This window comes from Erythrolamprus reginae, chromosome 1 (assembly GCF_031021105.1).
Source record: "Erythrolamprus reginae isolate rEryReg1 chromosome 1, rEryReg1.hap1, whole genome shotgun sequence".
NCBI classification, from domain to species: Eukaryota; Metazoa; Chordata; class Lepidosauria; order Squamata; family Dipsadidae; genus Erythrolamprus; species Erythrolamprus reginae.
In genome coordinates this window covers 122,443,896-122,458,620 of record NC_091950.1, presented here as the reverse complement: position 1 = coordinate 122,458,620, position 14,725 = coordinate 122,443,896, and the positions used below count along the sequence as shown (strand labels likewise).

At 39.9% G+C, this 14,725-nt stretch overlaps 1 protein-coding gene across 5 annotated transcripts in view; it reads right to left on the bottom strand.

Annotated features, from left to right (window-relative positions):
* The window catches only part of DENND2B (DENN domain containing 2B), a 189,750-nt gene that overhangs the window by 141,576 nt on the left and 33,449 nt on the right, over positions 1-14,725 (bottom strand). For 3 of the 5 annotated variants that reach the window (XM_070763630.1, XM_070763631.1, XM_070763634.1), the window contains exon 2: positions 2,977-3,073. The gene's annotated coding sequence lies outside the window, so the exon portion shown is untranslated. Of the gene's footprint in view, positions 1-2,251; positions 2,568-2,976; positions 3,074-14,725 lie in introns of those variants that run through there. The other 2 variants (XM_070763633.1, XM_070763635.1) reach the window with 2 other exon arrangements.

Below are 14,725 nucleotides of genomic sequence, written 5' to 3'. Positions count from 1 at the left end.
TCTTCGGAGAGGGGCGGCATACAAATCAAATCAAATCAAATCAAATCAAATCAAATCAAATCAAAGAAGCTGGGTAACCTTGTGCCAGTGACTTTCTCTCAGTCCAACCCACCTTATAGGGTTGCTGTTTGGGGAGAAATTGGAGGAAGAAAGAATATTAGGCATGTTTGGTGCCTTGATTTATATATAAAATGTATAAAGGTGAGAGACAGAGCGAGACAGAGGAAGGAAGGGAGGGAGGAAAGGAAAAGAAAGGAAGGAAAGGAAAAGAAGGGAAGGGAAGGGAAAGAAAGGGAAGGAAAGGAAAGGAAAGGAATTGTGCCCCAATCTTGTGCATGTCCTTCCCAAAATAAGACCCATTGAATTCTGTGGAGTTCACTTAAAGGTTACCTAATATAGGCCTTGACATGGGAAATGATAAACTCTTGTGTACATATTATGTCATAATTATATCATGCAACATTCCATTCTCGCTTCTTTCATTTAACTTGATGCTGTGGCTTTCTTTTTTTTTATGAACCAGCCACAATAGTACTATAATTAACAAATGAACAAAAAGGGGGGGAGATCTACCTAATTTGTGAACCTAACTTTTATTTTCAATCAACTTGCAGAAAGTGGAAAGAGGCCATCCTAATTTGACATTATGCTGGCAGGCTCACCAGCCCCAATCAGAAGTGTCTTTCATTGTGCAGAGGAACACAAAGGCCACTCTGTTTGAGCAACTCAAAAAAAGAAAGCTAAAATCTTGCAGGCCACTCCCCATGTCAAAGGCTTGATCTGAATCCATAGAGGAGACTTACTGATTACAGAAGCATATAAATCAGTTAATAGAACTTTTGGTCTGTTAAATTTCAACAAGCTTCTCCTACATCCTTACTCACCCCCCATTGCTTGGATAGCCTTGGTTATCCAAATTTCACTATACCCAACATTTCTATATAGAAGAAAGAGGAAAACTTGGAGCCTACATATTTTTTTAAAAGCATCCTGCTGGGTGGGGACCCCTTTGCATATCTGGATTAGCTTTATATCTTGCAGGGCTTTCTTTAGCCAAAATAAAAAGGCAACGGGACGGCAGATGTCATTTAAGGTATTAGAAAATGATGAGGAGAGAAACGTAGGCCTGGGGTATAAATGTCCCATGTTCATACAATGGCAAGAATGTGAACAATGGGCATAGTTCCCAGTTGATCATCCAGTATGGCTTCAGAAATCCTAAATTATTACTGCCATTCTAGTGTGTTTGGTTGTATATTAGATTGCATGGGTTTGTTTGTTTATTTGTCTGAACAACAGGTTGTCTGGTTTTATCATACATTAATTGACTGTACCTATTATAAAATCACAACCTGAGGCACTTCTTTTAAATCTTTAATTGCTCCCCTAAATTGAATTTTCTTAAAGCTCTGCTTACATCTGCACACATAAGGAGTTTACCATAAAAGGGGTTGAAAATCCTTATTGCACTCTCCCTTAAAAGACAAGGAAAAAGCACTCACCCTTTATTAAGAAACAAGTCCTACTAGACAAACCAAAGTAAATAAAACTACAAAAACAAATAAGAAAAACATTCTCACTGAATGTTGTGGAACACTCTGTTAAAATTATACTTCTGCTTTACCTCCATGGGAAATCCATTTAAGATATCTTTATTTTAAATCACCTACCAGCAACAATTCAAATTCTCATGCAACAAGCCGAGATCAAAAACAGTTCCCCAAAAGACATTATTCTGAAGAGCTTTATTCTATGCACAGACACACATAAGACAAACACTGGATAATTATTTGTCACACTGACATTTTTTGTTCATACAATGCTCGAATAATAGTCTCAGTCTGCAGCTGTAGGTATCTCAACCAGGAGAAAAGTACAGCAAACTTTGAATGAAACCACCTTGTTTGAGGTGGTTTTAAATCTGTCATCTGTCACACACTAGAAAATGTCCTAATTTGCCCCCTTCTCTTTGTTGTTTGGAACATATCTTATAATTAAACAGAAGTAACCCGTGTATAAAATTCACCGAGTCCAAATACTCTCTATGTGGATTGGGGGGGGGGGGGGGGGCTCACTACTTCCTTCTTTGCTTAACAAAGTCCAAGTGCTGAACATGACATCACTCCCAAGATTGGGACTTCCAAAACATATGCTGACATGCCGTTCTAAGCAGGAAAGAGCAAGCAACGAAGGAGAAACAATGCAAGTGGAAAGAAGCAAGAGAAAGACAAAATGGAAAAGTTTTCATTACCTGATGCAGAACAGGCTTTCTTTTCCACGCCATGCTTGGTTTTGAATTTCCCAGACCCCAAAAAATAATAGTAAAAATTGCCCTATTCACAAGAGACACTGGACGGCTGAGTTGGGAGTCAAATACCTGCTGTGGTTCTCACAGCTCCTTCACGTGACCTTTCTCAGAGCAGAATTTATCCAAAATGATTGCCCAGAGAGAGGGAGGGAGGGAGAGAAGGAGGGAGTACACAGACTGGCTGGGTTAGTTGTCATGGAGATCGCTCTCCCTCACCCTTTCTCTCACACATGCTCCCTTGCTTTCTGCGCACAGTCTCTCTCTCTCACACACACACACAAGTAGTCATACTGAACGTCACCGCTTTGGAAGGCATCTATGAACCAGCACTTTTTTTTTTAATGCAATCTGTCCCTCCTCCCTGATTCCTGTCAAGAAAAAACATTAAAAAAAACCCCATAGTCTGTAATTGATTATTACAGATTAGGAAAGATAACATGTTTTCAACAAGTGATGTAGTGTAGACAGGAGGGGGGAAGGGAAAAGTTGCATTGCCAAAACTTATTATGCAATAAAATAGGAGTGCCTGTTGTTGAGTCACTGAAGGTGCAAGCGTATGTGGCCTATGACATGACAAATCTGGTATTTCTAACTTTGACATGGATTGGAAACACAATAGTAGGAATCTCAAGGTTAAAAGGAAAAACTACTGTTGCAGCAAGACCTACCTTATGGCTTAACTCCGTTTGTTTGTTTTTGCAGGGTCCTTAATGTCTGCAGATCTTCCTTGTCATCAAGCCAAATATCCAGTATTCTTTCATCCTTCTGCATTTAAAAAATAAAATAAATCCAGGAATGAGATCACCTTGTGAAATAGGATGCAGTTTTTCTCTTAAATATTAAAGAATTTAATATTTAATATTAAATATTAAAGGGGCGTACATAAGTGCACTGGTGTGCCTTTCGTCCCCTGTCCAATTGTCTTTCCTTTCTCTCACTTATCATATATATTTTCTTTCTTTCATATATCCTCTCCTCTAAGTTCCCTTTACCCTTATATATATTACTACATGTCTATTTTTCTTCCTATGTATTTGTGTACAGTATTGGACAAATGAATAAATAAATAAAAATAAATAATAAATAAATAAATTAGAATCACTCTTTGATATGTAAATAAAATGCAGATCCAGGCTTAGAAGAATGTCAAAGATGTTTGTATAGACCCTCCAAATTGGTGGTGGGGTATGTATGTTTGTTAGGTGGTGGGTGCACCTTCACAGGGCACTTTTTATGTTGTATGATGTGCAGTCTGTGTGTGTAACATTTAAAAAACCAATAAAAATATATATTTAAAAAAATTAAAAAATATTTTTGTTGCTTCCAGGAGTCAATGTACAATACCACAAATGATAGCCACATTTCATCCCAGGTTAATATCACTTTGCTTTGGCTACACCTGGTAATATTTGTCATCTGTTCAATTAACAAAAAGAATATGCATGCAACAAATCCCAATGTTGTCAGATTCAGCCACTTAAAACTATTTCAAAATAAACTTTTTTCCTCCTTCTCAGTAGAAAGCAAATGTGCATCTCTTTGATAAGCTTTCAAGTTTTAAAATTTGTCTTCATCAATGGATTTGTTTTTCTTAAAAAGAAACCCTGATAGTTGAACATATAGAAGAAACCCACAACCACCAAAATGGTTGCCCATAGCGAGCCGATTAGCAAGGGCAGTCCCCCGAGCAGAGATTCCAAGCGGCAGCCAAAATTGAAGCTTTTAAGCCGAAGACTGTCCAACAGTCTCCCAGCAAGCCGGTCCTGAGCCAGAACGCATGGCAATGGCAGCTAGCCGGAGATCCGAAAAGCACTCAGGGCACAGATGCTGCCTCCCACAAATGCCACAGTACCTTTTTTTTTTTTTTTTTTTTTGCAATAGAAGTCCAATTAAATGGAATTTAATCTAATGAAATCCTACAATTAGGGATATTAATCAGGAGCAACTGAATGTGTGTCTCTTTGGCCTGACTGAGTTGAAAAAACCTGGAGGTCAGCTGGAAGAAGAGAGGTGGCCAAAGAAATTGCAACTCAGTCTCTGGGCAATCAGATGAGAAGATAACCGATGCTTGGACTCTCCAAGCAGCGCACAGGAGAAGAACCCTTTCAGATAGAGGGCAAATCAAGTAAGACTTTGATAGATAACAAGAATAATATAAAACTAGCAAGACTGAAGATTGAGCTCAAGTAAGACAATGGGTCCATTCTATCAGGATACTCAGTATAAATACATAAAACATATTTTGAATGCATATTTTAAGTGTGCCTAAACTATAGTACAAAAGACTAAAATATCCCTTTGCAAAAAGTAGAATATAATTAGAAATGTAGGCACATATTCATACACACACATACATCTGTATAAATATTGAAGGAGCTATTAAATTTATGATTAGTAAAAATACATGAGATTACCAAGGTGCTATCTGCTCAGTCAGAAATTCTTAGCAGGAAACTACTTACATGAATTAGCTCTTCAGTTCCTAGGTTTACAACATACTTTTCCAGGAAAGCTCATGACTTTGTTAATTCTTTCATCCTTATTAAACAAAGGTAAAATAATATCTATTTCCTCCAGGAACCTAGATTAATTTCAAATTAAAATTTGTTGAATTTTGCTTGAAGCTCTTCCTTGTCATTGTAAACCAGAGGACTGAATAGGTCTACAACACTGGGTTCCCAAAAAGGGCATTATATACAGTATCCCTGAGTAAGGGCCACTGTAGAAAGTCTACTTTTAAGCCCTCAGCTCCTCCAATATCGAAAGAGAGACGAGTTCAAAACATCACTTTCTGAGAGAATTGTATAGGGAGGGCAGAGTTTACTTGTCAAAGACAGTACTGCACTGTTGTGGTTAGCTCTGGCCCAGCTCCTGCCCCAAGGACTGCGGATGTGGAGGAGACATCCACATGCTGCAGGCCTGTTTTGCCCCCGGTGGAATCTGCTGATGAAGGCTCCTCTGACCAAGAAGACATGAGTGACAGGGAGGAGGAGAGTGTGGCAGACAGCTCAGAAGGAGATCAATTATCTAGCTCCTCCTTGGATTCAGAACAAGAGTTAATGATACAGCCACGCGTGCGGAGAGCGATGCATAGGCAACAACAACTGAGAGATTATTATCAAAGAAAAGGAGGCCACCTGTGGTTGGGTGGGGCTGTGGTAATTAGTGAGGCTGCTATAAATAGCAGCCTGTGGGTTTGGCCATCGTGGAGGCTTATCTGATTGTTTGTTGTGTTTCATGACTGCTTTACTGACTTTCACTTTTTGTGTGCTGATTTTTCCCTGCTTTGAAATTAAACCAGAGCAAAGTGTGTTTCACTTTGTGAAAGAAGGACTTTGAATTGCCTCACAGCTTCAAGCTAAGTATCACAGGACTGATAAGGGACTTGTATAAATTACCAGTTTGTTTGGAGACGAGTGCTCTTTGCTATACCAAAAGAGGGCTTAGTTTAAGTGAATTTTCATTATAAAGAACATTGTTTTGAATTTTCAAACGTGTGTGTGTGTGTGAAATTTGTGCCTGTGAATTTTTGGGAGGATTCTACCAGAGAGCCCGACAGAACACTGCACTATATATAATATGGACCCAGGCCATATAGAGATTGGTACCATACCATAGGTCAAAACTAGCACCTTGACTTGTACTCAAAACCATACTGGCAACCAATGCAGCATTTCAACGTAAACGAAGCAATGCAACAGTGGCTTCCCAGCACCCGTATTGGTGAATCAATTGCAGTTTCTGGGTGGCCTTCAAAAGCAGCTCCAGGTAGAGAATGTCTAGCTAAAGAGAATGTGTATGATGGTCAGCTTCTGTTCAATAATTCTCATATTGGCCAAAGTTGAGACTCTGGATGCAGTCCTATAAGTAGAACCCCCTAAATTAAGAACTTTTTCGGCATCAGAACAATCCTGGCCATATTCAACATAGAGACCATGCCCAAACATGGATGGCTTCTGGGCAAAAAGCAACTCTGCCTTGTTGGAATCAAACTTTAGCTTGTTTCATCCAATCCAATTCTGGGTAAAAATATCCACTGCACCTCCTCTCCAGCCAAAGGAAGATATACATCTGATTATCTTCTGCCAGGAATCCTGTCACATCCTTGGAGTCTATACAATCCAAAGAATGCTGGATAGACAGTCAAATGTGTTATCCAATTTATCCCCTTGTCTCTGCTTAAAAAGAATCTAAACTAGAGCAAATGCAAATAACTTTTTCAGTAAACTGTCTTGCAAACCTGCCTCAGCACCCTGGGGGGGGGGGTGCAGAGGGGAATGTCCCATCTGTCCATTCCTAGTAGGATATTGGCCACTTGCCAGCCAGCATTCACCCATGTAATGAGATAACAAAGAAGTCTTGACTTAAATTGATGATTATAAGGATGAGAGCAATCAACCAATGGAACAGCCTAAGGATGAATCAATAAATCTACCTAATAATGAGAGCAATCAATCAATGGAAAGGCTTGTCTTGTAGGTTCCCCATCACTGCAGATTTAAAAAAAAAAAAAAGACTGGATAACCATTTATCTGAAATAAAATAGGATCTCCTACTCAAGCAGGGGCTTGGGCTAGAAGACCTTAAAATCTCCCTTCCAACTCTTATTATTTTCTATAGATAGTCCTCGACTTATGACCACAATTGAACCCCAAGATTTATGTTGTTAGGTGATATATTTGTTAAGTGAGTTTTGCCCTATTTTATGACCTTGCTTGCCTGAGTTGTTTATTATTTGGTTTATTTATTTAGTTCCATTTGTATACCATCCAACTCCCTAAGGACCCTGTTGTCCTTTGGAAGTTATTAAGTAAATTACTGCAGTTTGTAAGTTAGCATAGGTTATTTGGTGAATCTGCTTCCTCAGTGACCTTGTCAGAAGGACGTAAAAGGTGATCTCATGACCCTGGGACACAGAAAAGATCATAAATATGAACCAGTTACCAAGAATCTGAATTTTGATTATATGCTGAAAAGGTTGCCACTGTGAAAAACAGTTGTAAGTCACCTTTTTTTCATGCTGTTGTAACTTTGAGCGATCACTAAATGAACTGTTACAAGTTGAGGATTTCCTGTATAGATACTCTTTGCTTAATTTTTTTGTGTGTCCCACGTTTATTATTTTTATAAGTCAAGTCAAGTGGCAATACTAATACTAATACTCCTTCCTTCTCCTATTTTCCCCACAAAAACAATCTGATGAGATAGGACGGGATAGGATGGTCTGAGAAAGAGTGAATGGCTTTTATGCTTAAGGAGGTAGAACTAGAGTCCACAGTCTTCTGGGCTGTGTCTTATCCATTAGACCAGGGGTTGGCAACCCAAGTAAAAAATACTAAAAGAGCCATTGGACTCGTCTTCCACAGAAAAGAAAACACCGGGAGCCACAAAACCCTTTTGACATGTAAAATGAAGATAGCACTGCATATATTATTTGGTTTACCTTTATGCTACATTAAAAAAAACTATAGTGTATTGCATTTATTAAATCAATGAACTACTACAGGAAATTTTTATTGCTGCATGCAACAAAAACATTTTGAACACCACCACCACCAAAAAAAATGGGTCAAAAATTTCAATAAATCGCGTGCTGGCGGATGTCACATATTGGTGGTTGTGACGCATATTTTGAGTGACAGGGAGCCACAGCAGAGGGATGAAAGAGCCACATTTGGCTCCAGAGCCACAGTTTGCACACCCTTGCATTAGACCAAACTGATGTTATTGGGGCTGGAATTTCCATCACTAAATAATGCTGTTGTAAAGTGCATGTCATATGACCACAACATTTTGCAACAACAATCCTGGCCATCCTTGTTGCCATCATCAACGAGAGAAATGTAATTTGTTAAGCAAACACTCCACATGAATAGGACTTACAACTTCCTGCCAGCTTCCAATAATCAACATCAATGGGGAAAGTGGCAGGAAGTTGCAACTCCTGGTCACAACAAGTCTTTCTTTAGGCAGCTTGCAAGCAGGCCAGTAGACAGCTGAGTATTATAGAGTACATCTGGACAGGAGAGGGGATTCCAGGAGAGCAGTGTCAAAAGAAACAGGCGTTGAACGTAGTGGAATGAATTACTTAAAAATTTTGCTTGGTAAAATAAGAAAAGATAGGATAGACGATGAATTGGAACTTTATGAATGCAAACTAAACGCAAGAGAATTGTATGAAAGAAATGCTTTTAGATGTATTTGCTGCATAGCGAGAATGAGCGTCAAATTGAAAAACAAATACAGTATATAAAGGTAAAAGAAATAGTTTGGAGAAATCTAGTGGGTCATGGTTGAATGGGATTGAAGAGGTCTAGAAAAAAAGAGTTGAAAAGTTCAAACAAAACGCTATGGGCAATATTAATCAATATATACAGTATATATTGTAGTAGTTGCAAAGACAGATAAGGTTTTAGAGACATATTGTTAATTATGTCCGTGTAAGCTAGGCATTTCTTTTTTCTTCTCCTAGAACTAGTTACTCTCAAAGTGAACAGTGTGATCAGTATCAGGTTATGTACTGTATTTGTTTATATTTTACTACCATTTTCATTTATATTTTGCTTCCTCTCGCCCAAGAACGCAAAAACAACTGTCTCTTTTTCTTCACAACCACCATTCTACAGGTAATGGTAAGAATGCATCACTGGTTATCCAGTGTAGCTCTTTAACCATCATGACATCCTGCCATCTATCCATATTATAAAAATAAAAAAATGTTAATTACACCAACATCTCGCGCTATAGCATGGAAATACAAAGCATCCTTTTTTTCATCTTATTGAACTCAAAGGGATTTTCTGCAAGAATTTCAGTTATGGCAGAAGCCAATCAAAACCTTTTAAACTTTAAGACAAGGCTTGGAGACTTTCTTTAAAAACAACTAGTTTCAGTGTTGAAGGCTTTCAGCAACAAGGCCCTACAAATTCAAAGATTCACATTTATCCTAAAGAAGGAAAGCAGCAAGCTCAACACTCCCCCTCGTGGGAATGAAAATATAGCACAGATAGTAAGTTCTAAAAGATCTCCTATGTTTCTGTTTGATTATTAATTCTTATATTATCACCTCACCTCAAATATAGAATAGAATAGAATAGAATAGAATTTTATTGGCTAAGTGTGATTGGACACACAAGGAATTTGTCTTGGTGCATATGCTCTCAGTGTACATAAAAGAAAAAGATACATTTGTAAAGAATCATGTGGTATAACACTTAATGATTGTAATAGGGGTCAAATAAGCAATGAAGAAACAATCAATATTAATAAAAATCTTAAGATACAAGCAACAAGTTACAGTCACACAGTCCTAAATGGGAGGAAAAGGATTATAGGAATGATGAGAAAAACTAGTAGAAATAGAAGTGCAGATTTAGTAAAAAGTCTGACAGTGTTGATGGAATTATTTGTTTAGTAGAGTGATTTGTCTAGTAGTTGTCTTGGTGTGCAGTGCTCTGTAGTGATGTTTTGAGGGTAGGAGTTGAAACAGTTTGTGTCCAGGATGTGAGGGGTCAGTAAATATTTTCCCCGCCCTCTTTTTGACTCGTGCAGTATACAGGTCCTCAATGGAAGGCACGTTGGCAGCAATTGTTTTTTCTGCAGTTCTGATTATTCTCTGAAGTCTGTGTAGGTCCTGTTGGATTGCAGCACCAAACCAGACAGTTATAGAGGTGCAGATGACAGATTCAATGATTCCTCTGTAGAACTGTATCAGCAGCTCCTTGGGCAGTTTGAGCTTCCTGAGCTGGCGCAGCAAGAAATTCTTTGTTGTGCTTTTTTGATAATGTTTTTGATGTTAGGTGACCATTTTAGGTTTAAGTCATCCATCACTTTGCTAAGGAAAAAAAGAATATTGAAACTGCCTTTGAACTTTTCCTAACAGCATCTCATTGATTTGGCTTAAAGAGAAGACTATCACTTAGAATTTCATTTCTCCATGAAATGTACTAAAACACTGCTGTCACTCTTATTCATCAGAAATCTAGTGTTTCCATTAGGAGCAAACTACTCAACCCCTGATACAAAACAAAATGAAAGGATCTCAAAATGAAAGGAATGGAAATTATTCTTGGTTTTAGAATGGGCAAATCTGCAGCCTTTTTAGCATCTTTTGCTCTTCAATAGTTGCAGCCTGTGGCTCTCTCTCCATCCCACCACTAGACTCCAAACTTACTTTGGGCAGCTCATAATATAAAAATACATAAAACCCAGCACACATACAAAAACTAAGATGAGATCTGGTCACTTGTAGTATACAACAACATGTACAAAGACACACCTGACAAGGGTCTCCATCCATTGGGCATTTGCTGACTGGGGAATTCTGGGAGGTGAAGTCCAAATATCTTCAAGTTGCCAAGGTTGGGAAACACTGATCTAGACTACAAACGTAATGGAATGATCCCAAAATGCCAGTGCTCGGGTGGCCACTGTACCAGCTGCTAGTTAGGTCAAAGTGGTTTCATCAGGTTGCATGTGCCAAGAAGTAGCAAGGTACTAAGGCAAATCTGTGCATTATGAGCCATGGTGATACAGGGGTTAGATGCAGAATTGCAGGCTAATTTTGCTGACTGACAGGAAATCAATCCTCACTGGCTCAAGGTTGACTCAGCCTTCCATCCTTCCAGGTTGGTAAAATGATTGTTTGGGGGGGAGGGCAATACGCTGAGTCTGTAAGCCGCTTGCAGCAATGGGAAGCGGTATAGAAGTCTAAGTGCTATTGCTATTACTATATGCTCCATACCACACCCAATGAGCAGCATGACGCCTTTGGTTCTATGGAGAATGCTACCTATTCAATGGGCATGGCAGATGGGATACAAGAATGGGCCACCTTGTTCTTTGATCCAAGCATGAATCTGTCCTACTGTCTTGGTCCTACTGAAGGCTTCCAGCAGCCTGTCCTGTTTTCTCAGCCTTGGAAACCCATTGAACTGGATGATACATCACATCAGTCCATGGATTGTTTAATCATGAGTTATTGAATAAACAACTGAACAGGTACAATTGTGCAGTAATCTAATTCATCAAAACCCATGTTTGATAGTACATAGCGTCTGAGTTAAAATACCACAGTAAACTAAACAGATTTTACTATGCCTTAGTGCGATGTGCAAAGCTGAGTATTCAGTAGATTGACTATTAATGCTTGTAATATATGTAGTTACTACTCATTACTCATTGTATGCCGCCCCGAGTCTATGGAGAGGGGCGGCATACAAATCCAATAGATAGATAGATAGATAGATAGATAGATAGATAGATAGATAGATAGATAGATAGATAGATAGATAGATAGATAGATAGATAGTGTTGTGATTCAGCCTGAGGCTCCTCAGGGACCGGCTGCGTCTCTGCTGGATCCAGGCCAGGAGGAGGAGGACAGTGAACAAGAGGGGGAGGACCAGGCAGACGGGGGAGAGGAAAGTCAGGAAGAGGATGAGGGGGAGCAGCCTGAGAGCCCCGGGGGGGGGCTCTCCCCAGCCAGTAGCCTGGCCTCATTGGATGAGGAAGCACAGGCTATAATTGACATGAGACAGCGACGTGCAGCTCAGAGACAGGACCAATTAGAAAGGTATTGGCATCACTGAATTGACAACAGCTGGGTTTGGGTGTGGTTCTCCTCAGCAGGGTTTAAAAGGCTGGCAAGCCCTTTCAGCCATGTGGAGCGTTATCAACTGGAAGTTCGGTGACCCTGCTTTGCTTCTCGGCGTCTCTGATCTTGGCTTGTGGCCTAGAAGACTGGAAGACTTGGGGGAGGCGTATGTTTGTTATCTCCAGCGTTGTTTTTGACAGCAAGAATCCTGTTTTACTTCATGGCCTTCGTGAAACATCTTTGAAGTTTCAGCGTGTTCCTGTTTGTAAGGACATTTTCTGTTACCTGTGTTTGCTTTGAATTCTATAAACTGCCTTTGATTTTTACCAGTGTGTCTGGCTTCTCTTTTTGGGTTGGTGTTTGCTTCTGGAGGGACCCAGACAGAACAGATAGATAGATAGATAGATAGATAGATAGATAGATAGATAGATAGATAGATAGATAGATAGATAGATAGATATGTTAATTATCATTAAAGGTTAAGAAAACAATCAGGTTTTCATGGTCTTGAAAAATATAGTGATTGTCTATGCAGCCACAACTGACTCACTTCCACCTCCTGTCTAGTGATGTTAATCAAACTGAGTCATCTTCACTCATACTTTCTAAGATCTTCTTCTTAGCTCCCACTTTGATTCCTCACTGGTGTTTTAGGGGGACTATAAATAATATTTTGTTGGGTCTAAAGAGGCATCGTATCAGAGAAATCATCTCTCCTCAAGGCTGACGTCAGGTCAAATATTTTGGATTTCCGTTTCCATATGAAACTTCCAAACTTACAAATACTTTTTTTTAACTTTCTTGGCTGATAAATAATCTGAAGCATTTGCACACCCTTGCTCTGTGTTGTTAGGACAAGCTGAGACAATTAGGCTACTGAGGTAACCAGATTGCATCATTTCAAAATACCCTGGTTTTTTGTAATACAATTCCAACAAAACAGTTGAATCCAACTTTGCATTTGTAGGGCAAAGCAACTGTTTCAACTGGTAATGTAAAAAAGGCATTGTCAATGGTCTCATCTGAATCTTCTGAGTCAGAGGCTGAAGAGACAAGACCAGGCCTCCTGCTTATGATTAAACAATCAAGTACCCGCAGCAATTTCAAGAAACAACCTGAGCATGTAAGGATCTGATCAGATAATAACGGTTAGATTTTTCAAAAAAAACAAAAACAACCCTGAAGAACATATCAACAGCAATGAAGGGTTAAGCAAAAGTGATCAGCCAAGGATTTTCAAAGAAGTCAGAAAGCCATGCCAACACATAGAGCAGAGGTCTTCAAACCTGGTAACTTTAAGACTTGTGGACTTCAATTCCCAGAATTCTCCAGCCAGCTATGCTGGAGACTTCTGGGAATTGAAGTCCACAAGTCTTAAAGTTGCCAATGGGGATCCCTGACCTAGATCTATATAAAGCAGCTTTCAGGGCTCTGCCTCTGTTTGAAGCAATATTCTCGCTTTGTGTTCAGGCTACCACATGACATTATCTGGGGCTTTATCCCTAGACTGCTATAGAAAGTGTTATAGGAACATTTACAACAACCACTGCAATAGCAGCTTTCAAGTTTGTATCAATCATTCTCTTTTGTATCAGCTGGCAGAGGACATTCTCACCAAATCAGGAAAAATCAAGAGTTTTCTGAATTTGGGAGATTGTCCCAAACTAATGGTAGATTGTGGCTCCCATTGAAGCTCTGGATCATGTTACATCAGTCTCTTACTATCTTGTGTGACTGGTCAATTAGAACTGATGACATTGACCAGGTTCTTAAGTAGAAAAGTTCTTAAGTAGAAGCAATTTTTCCCATAGGAATCAATGTAAAAGCAAATAATGTGTGCAAACCCATTAGGAAAGAAATAAAATCTCAGAATTTGGTTGGGAGGAGGAGGAGGAAGAAGGGGAGGAGGACAGTCGCTGCCGAAGGAAGAAGGGGAGGTGAGGGGAGTTTTAAAAAAATCCAAAACTTTAAGGCTTAAAAAAAAAGAGGGACTCTGAGGCGGCGAGTAGGAGCATGTACCTCCCATACACCCAGTGCAAGGCTGCCTCCCATACACTGCACCAAAGAGAGAAACCCCGGTGGGCAAGAGGGGGAAAACTCCCACTCCCTTGACTGAAAGGCGGCTGCTGCTGCTGCTACCTGCTTCCTCTTCCTTCCCATGCTGAAGGGCTCCCCTCTCCTCTCACCCACTCGCTTTGTAGCCAGTGCCTTTCCTTCACTGTGGTGACTCCTTGGTTTAGCTGAAGCTGAGTTGATTTGGCCGGGGCAAAGTGCCCCCTTTTGCCTTTCTGTGCCCAGGCACTCTGGGAGGCAACCTCACACCAGGTGTGTGAGAGGCAGCGCGAGGGAGTCACTACAGCAAAGTGGTTTATTCCCTCTTCAAGTGCCCAGAGAAAGAAAAATGCTCCGTTCGCTCTGGGCTGCCCAGAGCGAGGGGAACATTTCTTTTCTCTGGGCACTGCAGAGATTTATTCCCTCTCCAAGCGCCCAGAGAAAGGAAAATGCTTTGTTCACTCTGGACTGCCAAAGCATTCTTAAGCGCTGCCGAAAGGCTTCTCTGGCAGCCCAGAAAAGCCTGAGATGGCCAGGATTAAAGGCTTTGTGCTGCTCTCAAATTTCCTGGGAAATTTTTCCAGTCTTGGGTTCTTAAGTAGAAAATGGTTAAGAAGGAGCAAAAAAATCTTGAACACCGGGTTCTTATCTAGAAAAGTTCTTAAGTAGAGGCGTTCTTAAGTAGAGGTACCACTGTATCTACAAGCAAGGTCAGAGAGCACCAAAGACCCTTCATTTCAACCAAGAGCTACAAATATTTTCCTTTACTG